The sequence below is a fragment of the Fringilla coelebs genome (genome assembly GCF_963513975.1).
Source record: "Fringilla coelebs genome assembly, chromosome: 8".
In the NCBI taxonomy this organism is placed as follows: domain Eukaryota; kingdom Metazoa; phylum Chordata; class Aves; order Passeriformes; family Fringillidae; genus Fringilla; species Fringilla coelebs.
This window is the reverse complement of record NC_140066.1, coordinates 23,660,979-23,668,359: the sequence shown is the minus strand read 5'-3', so window position 1 is coordinate 23,668,359 and position 7,381 is coordinate 23,660,979.

The following is a 7,381-nucleotide window of genomic DNA, read 5'->3' as shown; positions in this document are numbered from 1 at the left end:
GCCACACCAATGGAGTTTTCCCATCTTTTCTACGTGCGGGGAAAAGCCAGCCCCCACCAGACCTGATGAGGGTGGTGCCAAGGGGATGCAGCCCCCACACACTCTGCACCCCACAGGACAGCACAGCTCCTTCCCCTGGCCACATCCAACACGTATTTGCCTCATGCCAGACAGTCAGCAGGCTCAAGTTCTCCATTTATTTGGCTTTGTGCCATACATCTTAATAACTCCAGGCAGGACACAGCAAGGTATGGGGAGCAAGGGGCACAGGGACCTGTCAGGGAATGTCACTGTCCTTGGGTGATGGAGGAGGAGGCTGGGACAGAGGCTACTCCCTTGTGTTGCTCTGAACACGCTTTTGAAAGTACTTTTCCTTTTCACCAGAGAGCTAGGTTTGTTCAGGAAAGATCCCTGAATGATTCCTGTCATGTCCTGGGGGATTTATTGGCCATTTCAGGAAGTTTTTTAAGGCTTACACTTATTACAGTTCCCAATGCTCCTTTTACCTGTCCAGGCCTTCAAAGGGGCTTTGACAAACTTGAAATATTGCTGGAGCAAAACTGATCCCAAATGGCAACCATCATCAGGGGGGGCATCCCAGCTCTGTTGAAAAAGCTGCTAATCTGAAGCCAGACTCATGTATCTGTTACCATCAACTTTTGTATCCCAGATCTAATTTTAGACCTATTCAGAGTGAGAGCTGAGCAAAGTCTTCCAACAGCTTCTTCTGGATGAAACTCAGCCTCTGGTGCTGCCTAGCAGCCTAGATTAAACCTACCCTCCTGGATCCAGCAGCAAACGTAAGTGCAGAGGCCATGGAAATTATTTTGAACAAATACCTTTGCTGAGAGCCAGCTGGGAATGCACCAGGTTCCTGTTTTTGCAGCAGGGGACTTGCCTCCCCAGCTGGGATGAGCTTTGGATGCTTCACTGGACCTGTCAGAGGCCAGTGCTCAAGGGTGATTCTTAAGCTTTGGCCTCAAGCTGCTGCTGCCTGAACCCAGCTTAGCCCTAAACAGGACCCCAAAAAGATAAATCACCCCTGTAACATTGCAAAAACAACCTACAAGGGGGTCATGTGGAGGATTTGACAAACCTGTTGGGGAGGGTTGCTTAGAAGGATGGGAGCTCTCGCTGCAGCCTTGCAGAGTCAGTGCTCCTCCTTGGCTGGGAAATGGGAGCAGAAATGTGTGCTGCCAGCTGGAAAGCACAAGTGGCAGTCAGGACACCAGCACACCCTTCAGTTTGTGACCAGCAGCAGGAGCCTGGCAGGACTGTGTCAGATGCACTGCACCTGTGGGATGGCCAGGCAGGGCCAGGAGAGGCTCACAGAGAGAGCCCTGCCTGCCCAGGGGGTTGGCAGCCTGCACACCCCAGCCCTTGGCTGACTGCTCACCAAAAGTGAGCCCATCCCTACACAGGCAGGCAGATACAGCTCATCCCTGGGAAAATCCTAATGCCCTACTCAGATATGTTTTGCTGTTCTTCCCCTTCCCAAGCAGAGAGCAAAGGCAGGGTCAGCAAAATTGTTCTCCCTTTCTGCTGGACAGAGGGGAGCTCAGTGTGTGGCCAGGAGTGGCATTGTGTGTCTTTTATTGCACCCCCAAGGGCTCCCCTCAACCAGCTTAGACCACCTAGGCTGGCAGGTTGGGCTGGCATCATCCTAGGATGTAGAACAGCTGCCTGGTGGGTACATGAATATCCAGGTTTACAGCCATGTTCAGGTCTCACCTCAGCAGTTGGTGCAGGCAGGGATTGGGATGGCAGCTGATGTAGCTGCCCCCAAAGCTCAGCTCCCATAGCCTGGCTGGATGCTGGGCTGGTCCTCCACTCCAGCTGGGAAAACAAACAGGGCTTACTGCCAAAACACCCATGCTGAGATGGGCTGAGTGACACAGGGGCCGTGCACGCTGGGGCTCTGGGACCTGGAGCTAAACCCGTCACGAGGGAACAGGGGGGTGCAGAAATCCTCTCCCAGAGGAGATTTCTGCACCCCAAGGCTCATGGATCAAGCAGGAGGTGAGAGCAGCAGACCAAAGGGGACATTTCAGGCCACCAGCTGTGGCACTGCCCTCTGCTGTACCTGTACCAGGTCCTCCTGGCTCCTCACCGAGTCCTGGGCAGCCGCTGGGCTCAGACACTGGTGCCCTCCCTGGCTCTGCAGCTGGTGTTCATGAACCCCTCAGTCCTTGTGTGCTTCCCCCAGCAAGGAGCCCCTTCTCCAGGCTTGATACCACTGACCCAGAACATCCTGAGGTTAAAACAGAAGGAGAGTGTGGTCAGAGAGAGAGCTCAGGAGCAGGGATAGGGTGGAGGGGGTACACTGGGAGCTACACCTGCTTCAGTCCTGCAGTTCACTGCTCTGGGCAGCTGTGCTGTTGGAACTGGGATCCTCATCACCCCCTGTTCTGCATCCCCCCTCCCTGACCCATACCAGCCACTTCACTTTAGCTGTAGCTCCACTGACCTGCCATTATTTATAATGCCTGAGCCCAAGCAGGAGGTCAGTCAGGCTGGCCCAGACATAAATCAGCTCCCTATGGGCAAGGAGACTTGGGGACAGCAGTGACAAGTGCCCACCAGGGCTGTAGGACCCTACCACCCTGGCCCTGGGGTGATTCCTAGGGATGGAGGCCTTACCCCCATCACATCCAGCCAGGCTCCCTGGGGACCTTGCTGTCCCACCAGAAGGTCCTCAGGGTGAAGAGGAGCGCTGTGTCCCAGGGAGGGGACAAGGGGCTGTGCCACACAGAGAGGCTTCCTGGCCCCCAGATTGAAACAGCGGGGCTGAGACCCTGAAAGCCCAGACAGGGGATTGAGGGCCAGCTCAGCCAGTGTCCACCACAGAGCTGGGCACCCACGGGGGTGATGCGATGAGAGGTGACACACGGGGCTGAAGGGACAGTCTGCAGGCTGGGGCACCTCCCGCTGCCCTGCTAGGGGAGGATCTGGGGGAAGAGGGGTTTCTCTCCCGCTTTGGGGCCCCCTGAGCTTCCCAGCCCAGCCCAGCCCGGCCCAATAGAGCCCAGCCCAAGAGAGCCCAGCCCAAGAGAGCCCAGCCCAGGCTCCCTCTGCCTGCCCGCGCTGCCATCCCCGGTCCTCCAGCTCCCTCTGCTGCCGGCGAGGACGGCGGCTGATGGAGCCGGCCGGAGCAGCAGCTCATCCGCCCAAGGTCCCCAGCAAGGTCTTCAACCACGGACGACAGGGCACCAACATCTCCCACAAGCCCCCGATCCGCTCACCTGGAGAAGGAGTGCGGGCAGAGGATACTCCCGGCACGCTGCGGGAGACGTGGGACAGCCAGCCCCAAGCAGCCCCCGGTGCGGGTGGGCAGCCTTGCCAGAACCAGTAGGTGGCTGCAGACCCTGGAGATTCCATGGAGGGATGGACTGTGGCAAGATCTCAGCCTCAGTACTAGACTGACTCCACGCCGAGACTGCAGCTACAAAGTGCAGGCATTTGCAAACAGGTCCTTCCAGCTTAGGTGATTTCTTTTCTCTGGGTAGACCTGTGTGTTCATGCCACGCACACTGCAAGTGTCAGGAGCTGCTCAGCAGCCAGTCTGTTTCTTTTTAAAACTTGACATAGGCAGGTAAATTATCCCCAAGTAACACATTTACCACAAGAGGAAAAATGTCGGTGCTGCTGCTGCCACCAAAGCAGGAGCTCCTGCCTCCCATTCCCCACGGTGACGGGGAGCCTGAGTTATGGCCCTGTTGGAGAGACAGCGGGGTTGTAAATGCCTCTGTTTGTGCTGTTTTCCAGCCCAACCAGAGCCCATTGATCACCAAGACAGGAGTGAAGCCAGCGAAGAGAAGCAGGAGCTGGAATGGTGGAGACATGCAGCCAGAGCCATGCCAGGAGTGGACATGTCCAGGGATGCTTGGATCTGACCCTCTGCGTTCTTCTGCCTCTGTGAGACCCCTGGTCTAAGGACACAGACTGCTTCTTTCACCCCTTGGACTAGCTCATTTGCTTGGCCAGCAACTGCAAAGGGATTTAAGTCAGGAGTCCATGGCCCTACAGAGAAAGGTCCCTATGCCAGCATGGTGCAAGCACAGAGCCTTATGGCACACATATTTGGTGTGAAAAAAGGCTGGTTTGGGGGTAAGGACTGACCCTTTACTTGGCCACAACTCACAGCCACTAAATGCTACCAAGGATGCTCAGGAACTGGGATGTTATTTGCAGCCAGAGGAAAAGAGACCCTGCCCAAAGGAAAAACAGCCTCAAGAAACGCAAGGAGGGAAACTGAGGCACAGAGTGCCCATGTGGTGTGCAGAGACATCCTGGGTTTCAGCCAGGGCCTCAGCATGGGGAAATCCTTTTACAACCTCAAGCATTTTCTGTAGCACAGCCAGTGCTGAGATTCAACCTGAGCAACTACAAACTGCTCTGAGTGAGCTTCCCCCAGGCGGGCGAAGGCACAGCGGGGACTCACAGCCCCCATGCTGCAGCAGCCCTGCAGCACCTTCCCTGCAGTGAGTGAACCATGGGACAGGGCAGGCACGGGGGTCAGGTTGGAGACAGCCCCCCAAAACACATTTCCTGGAAGGGGGTGACATGGCACGGACACAGCCAGGCACATGAGAGCCGGTGTGACCCAGGCACATGGCTGCTGCCCCCATGGCAAAGACAGTCTCTGCCACCCTGAGCCCTGCACAGAGGTTAGGATGGCCAAGGGGCTGTGTAGAATCAGGACATTCTGCCCATGAGATCTACAAGGCTGTTTCCTATAGCCTGGGCTGCAGGGAGCCAGGGAAGGTGGCAGTAGGCCTGTCCCAGCTGCACCATCACTGCTGAGCCATAGGAAAGTCATTTGTCTACCAAGCATGAAGCCCCTGTGCAGACCAATCCCATGGGATTGGGGTCAGTCCCTTCACCAGATGGGCGGGATGATTCTGAGAGAGCACTGATTCCTCAGGGCTCAGGCAGACCACAAGACACTACCATGGCATCCTCTACAGAACATGGCCCAGCATCCTGCCGTGTATCCATGCCATGTTTCCGTCAGGGCAGCTCTGCCATCACCCAGCTGGATCTTATTCCAGACAGAGGAAACTGCTGGAAACAGGGGCTGCAATACAAGCCATCACACCGGGACCTGATGCGTGCCCTGCTGCATTCCTTGCTCCTGCTGCCCACTGGCCGCCCAGGCAGGGCTCACTCTGCCCTCCAGGCCTTCTCCAGCCAGGCTGCCCCAGCTGCACCCCAGCAGCCCTTCCTCGCGCTCCGCACCGCACCGACGTCACCCCGGCCATCAATAGCGCTTGGTTAATTAATTTGATGGGAACAGCAGGGACCGCACTTTGCATTTACTGAACTTCTGAGAACTTCCAACCTCATCTTCATAATTGGCCTCATAAATTCGAGGAAAGAGAGAAATCAGCAAAGCCAGAGAAGCGCGGGAGGCAGGAGAGGCCCTGCACGCGGGAGGGCGGGCGAGTGTGTGAGAAGTGACTCTACTTGGTGTCCTTATTTAATTTTATTGCACAGATCCATCTTCGCCCGCCCCCTCCCTGCCTCGCCCTCTCTCTCCCGCTCTCCCTGCTGAGTTCACCTAATCATGATAAATTCATATTCATTTCCCTGCCTGCTCCGACGGGGGGAGCAGCAGCTCCCCTACATTCACCCAGCCATGCTGCCATTAGCAAATATTTACTCATGAACACAAAGTGCCAGAGTTGGAGGCCAAACTACCCTCCCTGCACCCCTTCCCACAGCCCCCTCCCATCCCTGCACCAGGATGAGCCGGACAGCTCAGGATGGGTGTCCTCCCACAGGGTAGGGAGAGGGTGGGAAGGGCTGCCTAACACCCAGAGCTTTTTCTTCATCCACAGCTTTTCTTTCTTTTCAATGAGGGAGGCAGAGAGATGCTTTTTTGGGGGACAGGAATTGCCTGAGACCCCAATCTAGACTCACCTTCAGGGTACAGGGATGGCAGGGTGGGCGCAAGGGGCTCTGCAGCAGAATCTGAGGGCCTGTCCCAGCTCCACGACTTTCCACTCATTCTCTAAGTGCTGCTGCTTTTTGTTTTATTTTTAATTTTCAGGATGATCAGACTCACAGCCAGGGAGAGCGGGAGGGGGTGTGCTGGGGAGGGGGGAATAGCTGAACCCCTTCCTGGGAAGCAGAAACTAGGCAAGACCTCGTTAGAGATGCCTAAAACCATGTTTGCTCTCCCTGCCTGCATTGATCCTGGGGACTCAGTGCCCACCTCTTCCCAGACACCCCAGGACCCCCGTCCCTTGTACCTTCTTGCCAAGTGGGGGGTGCTGTGCTTTAGAAGAGGCAGGAGGCGGGCTGTCATAAGGGGGTGGTGAGGCCCTGCCCTGCTGCCAGGGCAGGGATTCGAGGTACAGAGAGGAGCATGTGTGGGGCAGCTCCGTCCCCTCTGCCCAGGGCAGGGCTAACTCACAGTGCCACAGCCCAGCCTCTCATGTTTCTCACCTCACACCAGGATAAGGGAGAAGCAACATCCAGAAAGGTCATCCTCCAACTGCTCTGGACAAGCTCCTTGTGCTCCTTCACCTCCTGCCCCTTTCAACCCCCATACCTACACCCAGGAGAAGTGGTCCTTATCCATCCGTGGCCCACCTGGCTGCAGTTAGCCACATGAGGGCCCTCTGCCTCCTCCAAAGCTCCTGGGCAGGGATTTGTGGGGTGGGAGGGGACAGACAGACATCAGGCTCATTCCCTCACAGAGCAGGGGACCGGTGGGATTTCTGCCCCAGTGGTTTCTACATGACACATATGTACTAGGGCCACGCTCCCTGGCATTTCCCAAGGGGCTGGGCACGAAGTCTTGCTCTGTGGAGCCATGGCCCCACACATCCCCATGTCCATCCTCTCCCTAAATAAAAGCAGCACAAACAGCAGGGTCAGGTGCTGCTGCAGCACCCCTTTGCTACCTGGATGTGAACTGTAGCCCTGGAGGAAGGGTGACAAAGGGAAAGGAGTTGGGGGCCAGCAGTGCCTATTTCCCATACCACTACTGATGCCTTCAGCACATGGTCCCTCCCACCAAGAAGAAGCCCCAGCCCTCCAGGAACAGCTTGCTGGAGGCAAACCTGTGCTCATCAAGGCACAAAGCTGAGCAGCTCTGCATTGTGCCCCCTGCCTCAGCCCAGGCAGAAAAGGGCCCGTGGCCTGTCAAACATAAGGCAGCCTCCCCATCTAACTCCCTGTGGGACAGGACTATCCCAGCCCTGGACAAGGCCAGGTGTGGTGCTGCCCAGCCAAAGCTGGCTGACTGTAAGGGTGGGGACCCCTTTCCCTGAGGGGTGGTCCCTGGGCTGCACAGCCCTGCTGGGGCCAAATTGTTTTCCCTGGACCTGACAGGCCCCTGGTCTGAGGCCGCCTCCCTTCCGCTCCTGGATAA